This window comes from Bos taurus, chromosome 1 (assembly GCF_002263795.3).
Source record: "Bos taurus isolate L1 Dominette 01449 registration number 42190680 breed Hereford chromosome 1, ARS-UCD2.0, whole genome shotgun sequence".
Classification (NCBI taxonomy): Eukaryota; Metazoa; Chordata; class Mammalia; order Artiodactyla; family Bovidae; genus Bos; species Bos taurus.
In genome coordinates this window covers 20,601,373-20,620,903 of record NC_037328.1, presented here as the reverse complement: position 1 = coordinate 20,620,903, position 19,531 = coordinate 20,601,373, and the positions used below count along the sequence as shown (strand labels likewise).

Sequence of the window (19,531 nt, the reverse complement as noted above, 5' to 3'; positions counted from 1 at the left end):
CATTCCACCCCTCCAGGTTGTCACAAAACACCAGACTGTGCTCCCTTTTTTATAGTTCAGATATAGCCTAAAAAGGTTGCAGTAAATCTGAAAACAAAGAATATAATTCTAACATAAATACTGAGAGAAATATTGAATAAATGCACAGATCTTAGTGGCATTAACAACAGGAAATATTTTAGTGGATGCTGTATTATAAGGTAATAATGTTATTATAATTATAGGTAATATAATTATAACTCTAGGTAATGTTATTAGGCTTGGGAAGTACCAAGATGACTAAAATATTGCTCTAACCTGAGAAGGCTCAAATTCTGGTTTAGGAGAAAGAGAAATAAATAATTACAATCCAGACATATGATCCAAATTCTTGAACATATTGTGCAAGAGCTATTAACTAGCTTGGGAAAGATGCAGAATTCTTTCCAGAAAGGAGTTATACTGATCCTTCCTATGTGTGGCAGGAGGAGCCTGGGCAGCACCAGAAGAAGACTTTACTTTCTTTAGATGCCAAAATTCAAGATTTTCTTAACCAGACTCTTAGGAGTGCAGCTCAGAACAGCTGTTTTTGCTTCTGCCTCCAATTCTTGACTACTAATTTTAAATACTTTTCTGAGAATATCGCTGTTCTCTCAGCTATTATATATTATTTCTCTTGGCTTCTTCTATTTTTTTCTATGCATTAGACACAAAAGATAATAGCTTATAAAATAATAATTTATTATGGAAAAACACTTGCAGAGATTTTAATAGTTCTGTGTATGTTATCTATCTTTGTATTTTTGTTTTATATTCATTTTTAGAGTGATTCATTTTATGTGTATCCTAGAGAATATGTTGGAGAAGGCAATGGCACCCCACTCCAGTACTCTTGCCTGGAAAATCCCATGGATGGAGGAGCCTGGTAGGCTACAGTCCATGGGGTCGCTAAGAGTCAGACATGACTGAAGCGACTTAGCAGTAGCAGTAGCAGAGAATATATACTTTAATTCCCCCAATCTTATTAATGAAAACTGTCCTTGGTAATACTGTCCGATAAAGACATACTTTTGTTGAAATACTGTTGAATTGGAAGTTCTTGTGGAACATGTGGTATATTTATCCAGGAATACCATTTGTTTTGCCAGCATCTGTAAGAATTTATTTATTTATTTTTTACTTTATCCAAACGCTCAGAACCCCAGTATAGAAAATGTCATTGAGATGGATTTGTATGTAGAAAAAAAAATGGTTGAAAAAAAAAAACCAATGGAAGACATTAAAGTTTTCTAAATAGTCAAATTAAGCATACATGAACTTTCTTTGATCACAACTAATTTAAAACTGCATACCCTTTGTGTGGTCTTCCCTGGAGGATCAGTGGTAAAGAATCTTGCCTGCAATGTATAAGACATGGGTTCTATCCCTGGGTCAGGACTACCCCTGAAGAATGATATAGAAACCCACCCCAGTATTCTTGCCTGGGAAATCCCATGGACAGAGGAGTCTGGTGGGTTACAGTCCATGGGGTTGCCAAGAATCCAACATGATTTAGCAACTAAACAACAACAACAATCCTCTGTGTAGTCCTAATTTTACTACTAATTCATCCATTTAGAATATTGATGAAACATTTAGCCAGGAGCTGCTAACACACACACACACACACACATACACACACATATACACACAGCATTATTTCCTATATATCTATATGAAACCTAGTTTCATTATCTGGTTTCTGTGTTCCCAGATGGTCCTCTTTCTATGCCTAATGCTAGTTCTTGTCCTATGGCAGTTTCCAATGAACTGACCATTTGCTTGTATAAAAGTTGATGAATTTGATATATTAATTACAGAAAAGTCTAAGTGCAGATGCTTAAAACACATTAATTGTACTTTAGTTTGTTTGATGTCTTTGATTCCTATTAACTACTGGAAAAATTCCATTTATGTGCAATTTAAAGAGGACTGTCTCTTTTTCAGAGCTACTAACTTTTTATAGCATCTGTTGGAGCCATGAGGCAGAAGTGATAACAGACATGAGAGGGCATACTTCATAACTGTCTTGAAAATTAGAAGAAAAACTCCTCTGTGATCTAAGTGAAAAATCTTCCCTCATTACTAAGGAAATAATCGGAGAGTAAATAGCCTCTCCATGTGGAATGTTCATATCCATACAAATGTGTAGTCAACTAGTTTAACTTTTGAAAAATCTAACCTGACTATAAGTTTTACTCTCCGAATTTTTATTGAAATACTCTCAATTAGATATTATCTGTCAAAAATGGCAATAGAAATATTGGCTTAATACAATTCAGGCACTGTTTTAAATATTTTATACCTAAGAATATAATATAGAAACCAAATGATACCTAGTAAAGTGTTCTAAGTGTGTTGTGCTAAGTAATTTGATGCATCAAAAATAATACTTTAAAGTTTTCATCTTTAAAACTGAATTTTTATTGTTGTTAAACAATCCTAATTTGGGGGAATAACTGTTGATTAATTGTGTGTGCTGTGTGTGTGCTCGCTCACTAGGTCCTGTGCGACTCTTTGTGACCTTAAGCACTGTAGCCTGCCAGGCTCTTCTGTCCATGGGATTCTCCAGGCAAGAGTACTGGAGTGGGTTGCCATTTCCTTCTTCAGGGGATCTTCCTGACCCAGGGATCAAACCCACTTCTCATTCATCTCCTGCATCGGCAGGCAGATTCTTTAACCCTAAGCCCTTTAGTTTAAAGACGAAACTCTAGTTTTTAAGCTGAAATCAGTGTCAGTTCAGAGGACATGCCTATCCTTTGTTGCTAACCTTTTCTATTCTAAAACCATGCCCATTTCTGTAACTAAGGACACTTCTCTTTAAAAAGAACAATTGCTACAAGATGGAGTTCTTAAAGTGGAGTGAATTGCAGTACTCCGTGCATGATTGCTGCCATGTCTTAAACAAGAGACATTAAAAGAAATAAATGCCAGGTGGTCTCATTAGGACATTTGGAGTTACACTTTTGAACCTTTGGCACCCACGTGACAAAGAGGCTCATTGCTTTGATGCTGTTTCAACATGACAAAATCCACAGTTTTATTATTTGCAAATGTTAGCCTCTTCCCCAAATACTCATTTTCTCTAATTATGGAGAATTCTTCCACAGTGTAATAATCCTTTTATATATTGCAAATTAAAATTTAGTGTTTTTAGGATAATGCCGCTGAACAGTATGCTGCTGCTGCTGAGTCGCTTCAGTCGTGTCCGACTCTGTGCAACCCCATAGATGGCAGCTCACCAGGCTCCCCCGTCCCAGTATAGTAGTGGAGAAATTTTGAAAGGCTCGTTTTAATTTTTTCCCCTGAATCAAGACTTTGGCTACAGGGAATTTAAAACATTTGTTTAGGAGAAAGTTATTAGTAATGCGTGTGCATGCTATGTTGCTTCAGTTGTGTCCAACTCTTTGTGACACTATGGACTATAACCCTCCAGGCTCCTCTGTCCATGGGATTCTCCAGGCAACAATACTAGAGTGGGTTGCCATGCCCTCCTCCAGGTGACCTTCCTGACCCAAGGATTGAACTTGTGTCTCTACATCTCCTGCATTGGCAGGCAGATTCTTCACCACTAGCGCCACCTGGGAAGTCCTAATAGTTATGAACTTTGTTCATATAGTGCATTTTAGGATAAATTGGTAGTTTACCTTTACTAAATATATTTATTTTCAGGGATATACTTTCACTGAGGGTTTTGATTCCAGTTATCTGAAAAATATTTATACAAAGTATAGATGGTATTTTAATTAATTTATATTAAAATAGTCTTTATAAAGTGTTTCTTAAATAATTTATTTAAAAAGTACACATTGTAAGACAGCTTATGGACTGGGAGAAAATATTTCAAATAATGCAATCTACAAGGGGTTAATTTCCAAAATATACAAACAGCTCATACAGTTCAATATCAAAAAACAAGCAACCAAATAAAAAAATGGGCAGAAGCCCTAAATAGACATTTTTCTGAAGACTTATAGATGGTCAATGATGCTAATTATTGTGGTTGTTTAGTCGTTGTGTCTGACTTTTGCAGCCCCATGTAGTGTAGCCTGCTAGGGTTCTCTGTCCTTGGGTTTTCCCAGTCAAGAATATTGGAGTGGGTTTCCATTTCCCTCTCCAGGTAGCTTTCTTGACCCAGGGACTGAAACATGCATTTCTTGCATTGGCAGGTAATTCTTTACCACCGAGCCACAAGGGAAGTCCCTCACTATTTAATAGAGAAATCAAATCAAAACTACAATGAGGTATCACCTCATTCTAGTCAGAAGGGCCATTACCAAGAAGTCTACAAATAATTAATCCTGGAGAAGGTATAGAGAAAAGAGAAGCTTCCTACATTATTGATGAGAATGTGAATTGGTGCAGCCAATATGAAGAACAGTATGGAGATTCCTTAAAATATAAAAATAGATTTATCATATGATCCAACTATCCCACTGCTGGGAATATAGCCATAAAACATGAAAGCTCAAAGATGGAAAGTTATATGTACCCCAATTTAAATAACAGCACTATTTACAATAGCCAAGACTTGGAAGCAAAGTAACTGTCCATTAATGGAAGAAAGGATAAAGAAGAAGTGGTATATGTATATAATGGAATATTACATAAAATATTGACATTTGAAGCAAAATGGATGCACCTAGAGATTATTATACTAAATGCAATAAATTAAACAGAGTAAGACAAATGTTGTCTGATATTACTTATATGTGGAATCTAAAATGTGATACAAATGAACTTATGTACAAAATATAAATAGAGTTACAAATATGGAAAACAGGCATATGGTTTCCAAAGGGGAGGGGAGAATAAATGAGGAGTTTGGGATTAACATATACACATAACTGTACATAAAATAGATCAACAACAAGGACCTACTGTATCACTTAGGGAACTCTATTCAATATCTTGTAATAACCTGTAGTGGAAAAGAATCTGAAAAAGAATATATATATATATAACTGATCACTTTGCTGTACACTTGAAACTAACACAGAATTCTACATCACACTATTGCTTGCTCACTTACCCGGCTGTGTCTGACTCTTTGTGACCCCATGGACTGCAGCATGCCAGGCCTCCCTGTCCATCACCATCTCCTGCAGTTTGCCCAAGTTCATGTTCCTTACATCAGTAATGCCACCCAGCCATTGCATCCTCTGACACACTCTTCTCCTTCTGCTCTCAATCTTTCCCAGAATAGGGACTTTTCCAATGAGTTGGCTGTGCTCATTAGATGACCAAAATACTGGAGCTTCAGTTTCAAGCATCAGTCCTTCCAGTGTTGGATCTCCCTTAAGATTGACCGGTTTGATCTCCTTCTGTCCAAGGGACTTTGAGGAGTCTTCTCAGCACCACAGTTCAAAGGCACCGATTCTTTGGCATTCTGCCTTCTTTATGGTCCAGCTCTCATAACCATAAGCGACTACTGGGATATCATAGCCTTGATTATATGGACCTTTGTCAGCAGAGTAGTGTCTCTGCTTTTCAACACACTATCTAGATTTGTCAATCACACTATACACCATTTTTTAAAAAATCATAAAATAGTTCACATTGTAAATGGATAACTGGTGAGAGTTTGAAGCGAAAGCAAATTGTAAGTGATTTTTGGGGAGGTTAGCCTAGGTGAATAAATATATAGCTGCTAAAACTTTAAATAAATGCAAAATTTTAAGTAAAAGACTCCTTTTCCATCATAAAAGTAAATGCCAAGGGATAGATAATTTGCTTTCTAAAGAACTTCTTTTCTCCCCCCCACAAAATAGATGGATCAGCATACACTGAAGAAAACAACTTCCTTTGTATTCCAACAAATATTTAGTATTTAGCTAAAAATTGTTTTGGGGGCTTCCAAGGTGGCTCAGTGGTATAGAATTTGCCTGCCAATGCGAGGAGACACAGGAGACTCAGTTTCAGTCCCTGGCTTGGGAAGATCCCCTGGAGGAGAAAATGGCAACCCACTCCAGTATTCTTGCCTGGGAAATCCTATGGACAGAGGAGCCTGGCAGGCTATAGTCCATGGATTGCAAAGAGTCGGACATGACTTAGCATGCACACAAAAGTTGTTTTTTAAAAAAAAAGTTGTTTTTATCGAAATTTTTTAAAATGTGAGATTACAAATGCTACCTTTCTGATTAGAACAAGAACAGGTATTTTGGTACCCAAACAAGTTTTTCTAAATTGTATTCTACTTAGAACAAATTTTATCTAGGACAAATTTATTTTTCTTTGTGGAATACAGACATGTGATCTAAAATTTGACATTATCTTCTAACTTCACCTTTCTCTCCTAAAGTACCCTCTCATCTCTTCATGACACAGGTAGTTTCCAAATGATTATTTATCCATAAGAATCTCACAAAGTTCTTTACTGTTTTCCATTAAGTATTTACACATGGGTTTCCCTAGTTGCTCAGCTGGTAAAGAATCTGCCTGCAATGTGGGACGGAGAAGGCAATGGCACCCCACTGCAGTACTCTTGCCTGGAAAATCCCATGGACAGAGGAGCCTGGTAGGCTACAGTCCATGGGGTCTCGAAGAATCCGACACGACTGAGCGACTTCACTTTCACTTTTCACTTTCATGCATTGGAGAAGGAAATGGCAACCCACTCCAGTGTTCTTGTCTGGAGAATCCCAGGGACGGAGGAGCCTGGTGGGCTGCCGTCTATGGGGTCGCACAGAGTCGGACATGACGCGACTTAGCAGCAGAAGCAGCAGCAATGTGGGAGACATTTGATCCCTGGGTTTAATCCCTGGATTGGGAAGATCCTCTGAAGAAGGGAATGGCAAACCACTGCAGTATTTTGGCCTGGAGAATTCCATGGACTGTATGTGTCCCAGAGAGTCAGACACAACTGAGTGGCTTTCACTATCACTATTTACACATCAAGCCTATTCTAAAACTTGTGGTTTGGAAAGCACTTTTAATATGTATCTGGTGGTCTACAGTCCATGGGTTCACAGAGATTCAGACACAACTAATTGACTGATCACACATGCACATATTAAAGTAACATAGAGATAAGCATTGTAATCTTTTTCATTTCCTTATTTTTTTTCTCATATATTGAGTGCCTTCCATTACTAGGAAGATTTTAGATTTAACAGGTAGAAGCATGTTTTGGAATTAAAGGGGAAAAAAGGTAGCTATTTTATGATGATTGTGATGTCATTCCAAAAGCAAGTACATTAAACATCATTATTTCAAGTAGCTATATGTTCTTTCTATTTGAGGACTAAACTTCACAGATTCTTCTAGTGGACAAAATAGTATGTCTCCGGTATGATTACTCATCAATTAATGTGTCATATTTCATCTTAATTTCAACTTTAATTACTGTAGGGATTTTTAATGCTAGTTAAAAAAAATCAAAATGCCCTTGGGGTTCTAATATTTAAACATGTTTAAACTATACTATAGACTATAGACATCCCAGGCACTGAGTCATCAGTGTTCTGAAAGTCCCAGCCTAAAATGGAAGACACTCAAATGCACCAATACATAAACCAAGCACTACTGTGAAAATTCCTTGATGAGCCTAATCCTAATTTATAAATTTGAATTCCAAATTTTGAGCAAACCTTAGAATTTGATTTGAGACAAGGTAACACTGATCATCTTTCTTTAAAGACTTATTTTAAGTTTTCTTCTTCCTTCCTTCTGTGTTTTGCTCTTTTGCTTTTCCCTCCCTTCATGTTTCTTTTTTTCTCCTTTATTTCTTTCTTTTTATGTTTTAATTGTTGACTTTTCCAGGACTATCCCAAGGAATTCTGTGAAATTATTCTGTATTTTTTTTTCATTTGTTTTGTTTTTCAGTAAGTCTTTCTTCACTAGTCTAACATTTTGATTGTTTGACTTGAATTTTTTCATGTTGAATGTTGACTCAAATGCAATATGTTAAAATTATAAAATTAAACTTGCATTAAGTGAAATTATATGTGTGTATATTACATTTTTTAAAATGCCATAAAACAATATGGCTTTATTCATTCTGCAGTAACTTTTAAAATGCATTCTTTAATTAAAAAGAGAAAATCTTAAACATGCTGGTTAAAATGCTAAGCATCTTAAAATCTTAAAATGTCTAAATACCTGGCACTTAATGCTTTAATAATATTCAAGATGTTTTATATATTTTAAGTTGTGGTGTGTGCATGTGAATGTGCACAGGCGTGCTCAGTTGCTCTGATTTTTGCAACCCTATGGACTGTAGCTCACTAGGCTCCTCTGTCCATGGAATTTTCCCAGGGAAGAATACTGCGCTGGGTTGGTGATTCCTGCTCCAGGGGATCTCCCAACACAGAGATCCAACCCATGTCTCTCGTTTCTTCTGAATTGTCAGGCAGATTCTTTACGACTGTACCACTGGGAAGCCTCTAAATTCCCATAACTCTTCTCAAATTAGCCATTATTAAAAAGTAGCCTTTGTATTAGTTTCTCTTTTACACTTTGGTATGAAATTTTCACTACTGATAAATGTTTTACATTTTAATTTGATTTCCTTTTTAAAAATCTGAGTTTTTTATTTTTTTATTTTATTTATTTATTTATTTTATTTTATTTTATTTTTAAACTTTACATAATTGTATTAGTTTTGCCAAATATCAAAATGAATCTGCCACAGGTATAATGATATGATCATCACACATAAATTTAGCTTACCTACATTTGTTAAAAACTAAATTATAATGAAAAATTAGAAATTAGTAAAATATTGGACATTGAAATCTTGCTGAAATAAATTATGGTATCACATATTAATAATGTTGTCTGTCATGTGCCTTAACTTTTTGACAGTTGATATATGAAAAAAAATTAAATGTCTTTGAAAATTTCTTCAAAGGACAGTGCATTTATAGTCATTGATGTGCACCCTCCTTTGTATAAATGTAACTTTTCTTTCAACTTTTAAATTAGATCTCTTTGTGATACTCTAAATGACATATGAATGTAGAGTAAGTGCTTACTATGCTAATCTCTTTTGTTTGTTACCTTAGCGTCCTCCTAAAGAGCTAATTGGGTTTCTCTGGTGGCTCTCAGTTCAGTTCAGTCGCTCAGTGGTGTCAGACTCTTTTCAACACCACGGACTGCAGCACACCAGGCTTCCCTGTCCATCAGCAACTCCTGGAGTTTACTCAAACTCATGTCCACTGAGTTGATGATGCCATCCCACCATCTCTTCCACTGTCATCCCCTTCTCCTCCTGCCCTCAATCTTTCCCAGGATGAGGGTCTTTTCAAATGAGTCAGTTCGCATCAGGTGGCCAAAGTATGGGAGTTTCAGCTTCAGCATCAGTCCTTCCAATGAATATTCAGGACTGATTTCCTTTAGGATGGACTGGTTGGATCTCCTTGCCATCCAAGAGACTCTCAAGAATCTTCTCCAACACCACATTTCAAAAGCTTCAATTATTCGGTGCTCTAGTGGTGAAGAACATGCCTGCCAGTGCAGGAGACACAAGAGAAGTGGGTTCAATTCATAGGTTGGGAAGATCCCCTGGAGGAGGGCCCAACAACCCACTCCAGTGTTCTTGCCTGGCTAATCCCCTGGACAGAGGAGCCTGGTGGGCTGTAGTCCATAGGGTCACAAAAAACTCAGACATGAATAAGCCACTAAGCAACAACAGCAAATTTCTAAATATTCTATCATCTGTTCATCAGCATTTAATCATTGTTGTTGAAGTGTTAAAGGATTTTGAGAAGATCATTATTTGACAAAGTACACCCACTGGCAGATTGATCTGTGTTCATAGAAGATATTTGGTTTTTTTTTGATGGAGCTGTTTCATTTGTTTAATTTATTGAGCAAATATCATATGTCAGTTACTTTCCTTAGAGCTGGCAGTTCAGGTCTTCCACGTTGAAGGTGGATTCTTTACTGTGTGAGCCATCAGGGAAGTTTTCTAAATAATATTTATCTAAGAATTCCAGGATTTTGAAATAAAGTATTACTATATCCCTACCATCAAACTTTTATTGAAAGCTTTGTCTAGTTATTATGAAATAATATTCCTCATGCATTTGTTTGGTATCCTGGATAGTGAAGATTAACTAAAATGGTGAGAAAAACAACAAAAAAAAGAAAACATGGAAAGGCAACCTGGAGAGAGTTGGAGTGACATTAAATGCCTTCTTCTTAGAAGCAAGAACAATCAAATCCAGCATTTGCCTCAAGATTCAGATAATTCTAAAACATTTAACTTTCTAAATAGAGGAGGCTGTCCCAATTAAGTAAATTATAATTTGTATGGGAGGACCTGATTATAGGAAAAAGGTTGCTTTTTTAAAAAACTAGTAAATTCCCCCAAGGAAAAATTATATTAAAATATACATTATGCTTTTTTGAAGAGTATATAGTGTCCACGGGGTCGCTAAGAGTCGGATACGACTGAGCGACTTCACTTTCACTTTTCACTTTCATGCACTGGAGAAGGAAATGGCAACCCACTCCAGTGTTCTTGCCTGGAGAATCCCAGGGACAGTGGAGCCTGATGGGCTGCCGTCTGTGGGGTCGCACAGAGTCGGACACGACTTAGCAGCAGCAGCAGTGTCAAAGGGTATATAGGTTGGCAGTCCTGATCAACCACTTGAGAAAAGGTAATCTTACTTTTTGTTAATTAAAGTGACTATAAATAAAAAATAATTATGATTATGTAAGTAGCCTAATTAAAGCACAAAAAGTCCCTTGATTAATGTACATCTGATATATACGATCTGAATATAATGGCAGATATGAAAAACAGCTTTAATTTCAAACCCCACTGCAACCACAAAATACTTTGTTCTCAAACAATCTGATGACTATAAACTGATATTGTGAAATGACATAGTGTTTTTGGTCAAGGATCATCCTTTCTGTTGGAGAAGGAAATGGCAACCCACTCCAGTATTTTTGCCTGGAGAATTCCATGGACAGAGGAGCCTGGTGAGCTATAGTCCATGGGGTAGCAAAGAGTTGGACAGGGCTGAGTGACTGAGCAGGCACACATACTTTATGCTAGTCCAGAACCTAAAAGCCAGATATTCATATGCTTTCACTTCTCAAGCTACAGAACCTGCATAGAAATTTTGACTCTTCTCAAGACTCAAATATTTGAAGTTACTAAACAGTACCAAAGTATTGATGTTATATACGTATATTTTATGGGTGTAACATGTTATGGCTGCCTGTAATAGGACCTAGGGGTCCGTGAAGTAATATTGATCTTCAAATAAATTTGACTGTTATTTTTACCAGCAAAATAAGTGTATGTGGGGAAAGAAGAGAACTGCACTTCAGGACAAGCAATATTTGGTGAACTATAGGCAGGTTTGGAGAACAGAAGAGAAGGGCTTGCTTTTGTAGAGGAAAGGGGTAAATTGAGGAGGCTGTGGTGGTTCTTCATTGGCTGTAGGTGGGGGCCAGTTCGCTCTTCTGGGTCAGGAAATCTTTCTTCCTGCTGGGATCTGCAGGCTGGAGTGAGTTATATGCGTGGCAGCACCCTTTGCAGGGCTTCCAGGCTCCAATTTGAATGACATTAGTTTATTTTCACACTGCATGTACATACGTGCTCAGTTGCTCTGCTGCTGCTAAGTCTCTTCAGTCGTGTCTGACTCTGTGTGACCCCATAGACGGCAGCCCACCAGGCTCCCCTATCCCTGGGATTCTCCAGGCAAGAACACTGGAGTGGGTTGCCATTTCCTTCCCCAAGTTGCTCAGTCATGTCCAATTCTTTCCAACCCCATAGACTGTAGCTCATCAGGCTTCTCTGTGGAATTTTCTAGGCAAGCATACTGGAGTGGGTTGCCACTTCCTTCTCCAGGAGATCTTCCCAACCCAGGGATGGAACCCACATTCCTTGTGTCTCCTTCATTAGCATGTGGACTCTCTACCACTACCACCACCTGGGAAGCCCTTCACAGTACACAACTATTTCCAAACTGCCACTAGGGTTCTTATATTTTAATTTCTTTGAAATTTATATAGTGGTTTATGCTCTTGATTTCTGTCAGTCTTTCTTTGATTTTAGTATCAACATATCGTTGAAGTGACCATTTCAAATGATGTAACCATAAGATCAATACAATTCAGAGTTCCCATTAGAAATTAGCTTTCCCCCAAAGAAGAAGGGATGTCAGTTCATGATTTTTCCCCACTAATTTCTATTTTAAAAGAAGAGACATTTTCCCAAGGAAAGAAAATTTCCAATAAATGATATTAACTTAAAAGTTGAAATTACAATAAACTGCAGGTATCAGAAATCAAACTAATTTGGCAAAAAACTCATCTTTTCTCATAGACATATCATAAAGTCATTCTGTCTAATGTACCATAGGCTTGAAATTAGGTAAAGCAGAGATGCCTCTGGTACAGTTTTCAAATGTAGAACACTTCTACTCTAGATTTCTATTGGATTTGTATAATGACACCTCTTATCTCCCTCTTTTTAAATGCCATATTTCTCATTAGAATTTTCAAGTTTCTGATAACTCCTATAGCAGAGAAATCTGATTCACCTTCCTTAATCCAAAGTTTACCAAGTTTATTTGCTGAGGGAATGCTTTTTTTCGTATCAGACCAATTAACATCTTCTGGAACTAGTGTCTCACAGAACAAATGCTACTAAAATACCTGAGCATTTTAGTTGCTGCTGGAATGAAATCCATATCTGATTAACATAGAGGTTTTCGGTTTTGTAAAACTCAGTGACCAGCTTGGTACTGGCCCAAGAACCTGTTGGACACTCTGAATTATTATCTTTTAGAAGTCAGCAGTGATTAGAAATTGACTACTCAGGTGGTGCTAGTGGTAAAGAAACCGCTTGCTAATGCAGGAGACTGAGAGACACGGGTTTGATCCCTCGCTCCAGAAGATGCACTGGAGAAGGAAATGGCAACCCACTCTAGTATTCTTGCCTGGAGAATCTCATGGACAGGGTATTCTGGCGGGCTATGGTCCATAGCATCACAAAGAGTCAGCCACGACTGAAGTGACTTAGCACAGTTTGAGAACAACAGACTCAATATATTTAAAAATCCAACATCTTTGGAATTTGACAGTACCACTTTGGAGTGGGCAACTAAAATGCATATTTCATATTTTGGAGTCCATGAAAATACACTGAATTTAGGGACAGAAATGTATTGAGCAATACTTAATGGAACTGACCTTCAGTGTGAGAGGGATTAGTACTTACTTGCAGCACATAATTTTCTGGGAGCTCCAAGACTCTTTAAGTCCAAACTTACTTGTTCATATTGTGTCACTCAGTGAAATTCCAACTGTGGAGCTCTTTGACCTCTCACTTGAATCAGACAATCAAAGCAATCGGGGCATTTTCTACCCCATGACTTTGCTTAGGCTTTTTCTCGTCCCCAAAATGCCTTTGCCCTTTATGCCTCAGCTTCCACCCATCAGAATTCTCTGCTCTCTTCAAACTTACTTACCTCTCTATTACCTTTCCCCATTTTATTCTTGTTGGAAAACTATTTGTCCAAGCCTCTATGAGGTCATCCCAATGATTCCTTTCTTCCTTCATCCCAAGGATTTGGCTTGCCTCTTTGTTATAACACATTCTATGAAATACTGTTACTGAGAAATGTGTAATAGTCAACCAACATTGATAAGGCACTTTTAATAATCAGAGACCATGTTTTACTTATGAAAAACAATGTCTTGCACAGAGTAGTTACTCAAAATTGGGTGGCATGACAACCTCAAAATTGGCCTTGATTATCTTTTTTACATTAGGAAAGTCGCATGAAAACTCAGATTGAAAATCACATTCTGAGTTTCTATTTATTAGTCTTTTACTGAAATACACAGGTCGCTTCACTTGTGAACAGGTATTTCTTTCTTGAGGACCCAAGCAGTTTTGGTATATTTTCTTAATTCACTTAATTGGTCACTTAATTCTGGACCCTTTACAGCTGGTTGAAATTTTTTAATAAAATGAAAAGGCAATATGATACACACACTATATAGTCAAATTTTGGGTCTTTATTCCCTCCAGATGTTGTTCTTTACTCATTTCTTTTAGTGGTTAGAAATTGTTCTTTTTTTTTAGAGAATTGCCTGGTAGTCCAGGGGTTAGGACCTGCTGAGGGCCTGGGTTCAATCCCTTTTTGGGGAATAAGATCCCATAAACCGTGAGGTGCAGCCAAAACAAATATTCTTTTTTTTTTAACTTCTTACTTTTAAATAATTTCAGATTTACAAAACTGTTTGAAAAATATTGCAGAATTTCCTTCTAATTTCCAACCAGTTTCCCCAAACGTTAACATCTGACATAATCAGGATACGATTAGTAATACTAGAAAATTAGCACTGAAGCAGTTCTATTACATGCTCTATAGGGCTGGTCATGTTTCTTTAGTTGTTTCACTCAGCTCCTTTTTCGTGGTTCGGGATCTGATCTTTAAATCACCTTGTCTCCTCCAGTCTGACATACCCTCAGTCTTTCTTTGCTGATTAACATCATGATCTTAACACATTCAGAGAGCATTTGCACCAGTGGTTTTTCAGAATGTGAATTTCAGGTTGTCTGATATGTAAGCAGTGACTATATCCTTTGAGAAATATATTCATAGTCTTTTGTGAGGATTATTTGAGTGGAAAACATTTGTTTCTCCAAATGCTTTGCTGAATCATAGACTTATTTTCCCTGGTATAAGAATGGATATTTTAGAGATTTTTTTAAAAGGCAGAAAAGTCTTATTTTTCTTCTTTGTGGTTGATTTTTCCTGTATAATTCCTTTGAAATACTTATATGTTTGTTCAATACGAAAGTTTTTTTAAAGTCATACATATTATGCATTTTCTTTCTTAGTAATCAATAGGTAGATAGTATCAGACAAGTCAAGATGTTGAAATATAATTGTTTGAAGTGATCCATTCATTGCCCTGGTTGGAAAATCCTAGGCTTGATTGATGTACCTCTTCAATGAATACCAAAGTCACACCTAAAATGTGCTATTTTACATTGATATGGCTAAATATTTTTGTAATGCATGTCCCTCCTTCTTTTCTAATGTTCCCTACACTCTGGAAAACTTTTCCACCCTGCTTTTTTGGTAACTCCTCCACTCATTTTGACCAATCCCTGCATTGACCAATTTACTCTAGCCTGGTTTCCCTCCGTACCACTTTACTGAAATTGCTCCTTTAAATAGGGCAGATGCCTTTCTCAAAGCTCAGTCTGCTGCTCATGTGCATCCTTTAACAATGTTGCCTACTCTCTTCTTTCGTGAAATGTTTACCTTCTCATAATATCTGAGATACCTTCTTTCCTGGCTCTCCTTCTACATCCCAGAATGCTTCTTATTATCTTCCTCTTACTTGCATTTACATAGAGGTATTCCATTGGTTTATTTTTAACCATACCGTGCATATTCTCTGGACTGTCCCAAAGGCTCCCAGAGATTTAGTTATTCCCTTTGTGCAGGTGACACAATCTTTAATTTGGATATCCATCCTGATCATAATTTCCCTTAGATACATCCAGCTCAATTAGCTCTCAAACAAAAATCACTGATTTCCCCTTTAACGTGAACTTCTTAGGTCTTCTAACCTCCTACTAAACAGGCTGAGATTAAATCCGCTCATTAAGTTCTCCCATCACATGTTGTCTGCTGCCTCCTAATCTATACTGTTCTCTTTATCTACATGGTTGTTCTTCTCTCCTTTCATGTTTGTACAGACTTTTTTGGGGTGCAGTTCAAACTCTACATCAGTGCTGCCTGCTTTATAAACTCAACAATAATTTAAGATTCTTGTGTTTATAATTAAGTTTATTGTTTTATGTTTTATCATTAGTTGTAGACATGTCAGTATTTCTTCATTGGAGTATAAATCCTTCAAGTGATATTTGTGGTCCTCATAAGGTAGCCCAGTGCCTTACTTACGTATAGATTTGTTTTACTGACTTGAACCTAACTTGCCCTGGTTGGAATTTTAGAAACCACTCCCGGCTTCTTGTTGTAGTTTTGGTTATTTGTTTTGTTTAATTTTGTTTAGCCAACCATGCAAACAGCATGCTCCTCTCAGGTATGATAATGTCACACTGTAACATGGAGGCATTAGTATTTCTTTTTCATTCATTCATTCATCCATAATAGGGACATAGAAATTAGAGTGAAAGCAGCTAAAATTCCCTAGAAATCATCTCAATCACTCAGAGCAATATCTTGGGCAGTTACTAAATTAACATTCTTTTTATCAAACACAATGTACTGAGGTGGAAACACAAGCACATACTTGCAGTTTACTCTTATTCCCTTAGTGATCTGCAGATCAAAAAGATATGTGTTCTGACATTTCATTTTTGAAACTCGATGCCATGTTTGTTCAATTTATCTAATTAGGACCTATTAGCACCTCAAATAGGTACTTTATAAAACAACACCACCACCAGGTGTTAGCCCAGGGACAAAAGAATAAATCCAAATTTAATACTTTTCAAAGGTGAATCTGTAACATTTTGATGTCTTGAGAGCATTCAATAACAATTTAGTGTTCTTAGAAACAGTATACTAATTTGTTTATTGTTTCCAGACCTCTTAATAAAAATTGAAAATAGTTCTTAAAAACTGATCATTGTTTGGGTAAATATTTGTATGAATATGCATAAGTATAATTTTTTATAACATAAAACTACTTTTCAGGAGTTTGTGGCCGCTTTTGAGAAAGAAAACTCTTGATGTCAAGTTCTGAAAAGTGAAGAGAATGAAATACAGAATATGGTAAGTGACTTGCAGATAAACTATATCAGCCTCATCTCATCTTATGCTCCTTTGTGCAGTTATCATTTGTAAGGTGTATACATATAAATGCATACTTGTGGTAGTCACTGTTGCAATCAGTTGTAAAATATGACCACAGTTGAATCAAACTCCGTCTTCTCCTTTACATTTATTTGTATAAACTTGATGTAACAGACACTTGGCTATCAAACATGACAGGAGATTTTTACTCTGATTTTTAACTGGGGAAAATTCGAGATGGTTTGTAAGATTGGGACACTCATATTTGTGCTTTGGTAACTGTGGAGTTATATGAGATAATGTTTAGGGTCAAGATCTTGCTTTACAAAAGAGCAAAGACATCAATTTCTTAAAATCTGGTTATACTTGTTATTCAAACTATTCAACATTGACATGCAGCAGTTAAAAAAATATATATATATATGTGTGTGTGTTGATGTTTACAAGGCTTGTTAAAAAGTAGTTTACAAAAAGCAAGTTGGTTTTACTGAGTTTATAGAATCCCTAGTGTTTGGGGTTATTCTCTTTTCTTGTTGTGTTTTCTATAATGAGTGAAGGTCCTTTCCTCATTCTATTCAGAAGATACTCTGTGGGGCTTCTTAATGGATGAGTTATAGGGGGTTGAAAGAACGAAGGAAAGACAGAGGAAGAGTGTTGCAGAGCCATTTCTGGAGCACGCGTAGAGACACGCTGACGCTCTGTACTCTCCTCAGTCCCCACCATCCCACCCCACCCAAAGCCCAGTGAATTTGTCCATGCTCATGGTGACAGCAGCATGAACTAGATTTTTCCTGGGATAGTTTCCTAGAAACTATCAATTGATCTCATTTTATTTAGTTAGGGTCATTCTTTTAGACTAGAATTTCTTAAATCAGGATCAGAGAGTAAGCTTTATATAAGGTTATTAGCAATCCCTCTGAAATAATATGTAGTATACTGTATGTATATTCTTTTATCCTGTGGAGATGATCAGTAGGTTTTTATCAATTTTTTAAAGGATCTTGATGACACAAAAAGTTTTTATCTAGCATGGTTCTATTAATTTACAACAGTTGTGATTAAATAATTTGAAGGAAGTATAGAGACTTTATGTACACATTTTTATTAATATCCCAGGTGGTGTTGGCTATAAGTTTGCACCTTAATGACTCCTTTTTAATTAAAAGTGTTTTTAGAGAAATAAAAACTATTCAAAAGAGTTTTGTTAGTGTTTTCCCTTTCGTCATTCTCTAAGTCCTGAACCAAATTTAAAGTTTTTCTTGCAAATAAAAAAAATAGAAAACTCCACTGAAGTTTGCTTTATAGTCACTTTACAAACCCTCACATAGACTTTTAGTTATTCTATGACTGAATATTTATATTTTAAAATACATTTATTATTTTTTTGCATATTCTTCCAGTATTGGACCCTGTTATATGAGTATTGATCCCTATTGCCTCCAGAGTTCTGTTCTGTTTGTTTTGTTGTTTTTGCTTACAGTTGTAAGTAGGAACAGCAGTTCTGATCTGGTCACAATTTTTCTACATTTTTGTTGGAAACTATGAAAAATACTTGCTCTGCTTCCTGCACAGAATATCTACCCCTGGTAATGTGGACACTGCGTCACACTTCCATCGGCACTCCTAAAGTTATTTATTCTTTGGTATTCCAGCAGCCAATTTTATTTTCACTGAACTCTGTTTGTTAGGAGATTCTCAGTTAGCCTATATCTATACCAAATGATAACTGATTTTATCTTTTTCATTAAATATGCAAGTTATAAAGGAATAGTACAGATATTTTTATTTTTATTTTTTTTTTTTTGATGAAAGGGAGGAGAGAAGTTATTCTGGTTTCTGATGAGACCAAGAAGGCCTCCATGCCAGCCCACATCTCCATTTGATGGTGAATGTGTTTCCCACCTAGATGACATCTGAAGCCTTTTAGCTTTAGTCATTGCACCACAATTATTTTTTCTTCTCTTCGTGAATCAATTTTCCAGAAGAAAAAGTTGAAATTTGATAAGATCAGTGTATAAAGCCAAAAGTTGCTCTGAGTTACGGTGTTATTTCTCAGCCAGATGCTTGTCTCTTCTGCCCAGCTGGAAAATTTCTGTGAGCAGAGATCTCTTTAGTGCCAAGAGGGATAAGCAGAATGGGATGAAAATATATCTGTTGTTACATGGATGACCCCACTCACACTGACTCTGTCAGTGAGTTTTCCTTAGAGTCCTTGGAGGAATGCTTTGCCTAACCACCTAGCCCAACATTTAGGATTTACTTTTAAGATAGTCAGTTAATATTTCTTAGACATAAACTTTTGGCCAGAGTAACTGGAAACTTGAGTTTATTAAACTTTTACATACTTAACTATGGTCTTCTGGGTATTTTAAACTCAGCCATTTGACTTCAGACCTTCTTTTTTACCCCCCAAAATATACAGTGTGAAATGTTTGAGAAGTAATTGGATATAGTATCTTTTTCAAGTCCTTCATATCTTATTTCGTCCAGATAATAGAGAAAAATATACAGTATTCCAGTGATTAAATATGCTAGACATAGCTCGAAGCTTGAATTTCTAGGAAAATTAAACAGAAGTGGTAATGATATGGAATTTAGACACCTAAATACCTAAGCTAATAATATTTATATATATATATATATAAATGTGTAAAAACCTAGCTTGAAAAATAAAAAAAATATAGATATGTAAATGACTTATGAGATATCATACTATGGAACAGTAGAAAACTTTTTAAAAAATGATAGCACTATGCATGTTCTGA

The 19,531-nt window shown here is 36.3% G+C and overlaps 1 long non-coding RNA gene across 5 annotated transcripts in view; it reads left to right on the top strand.

The window, feature by feature from the left end:
* LOC132345457 (uncharacterized) overlaps window positions 1–19,531 on the top strand; it is a 526,373-nt gene that overhangs the window by 202,961 nt on the left and 303,881 nt on the right. For all 5 annotated transcript variants that reach the window (XR_009494773.1, XR_009494775.1, XR_009494777.1 and 2 more), the window contains exon 5: window positions 16,668–16,745. This is a non-coding gene — a long non-coding RNA (uncharacterized lncRNA). The remainder of the gene's footprint in view (window positions 1–16,667; window positions 16,746–19,531) is intronic.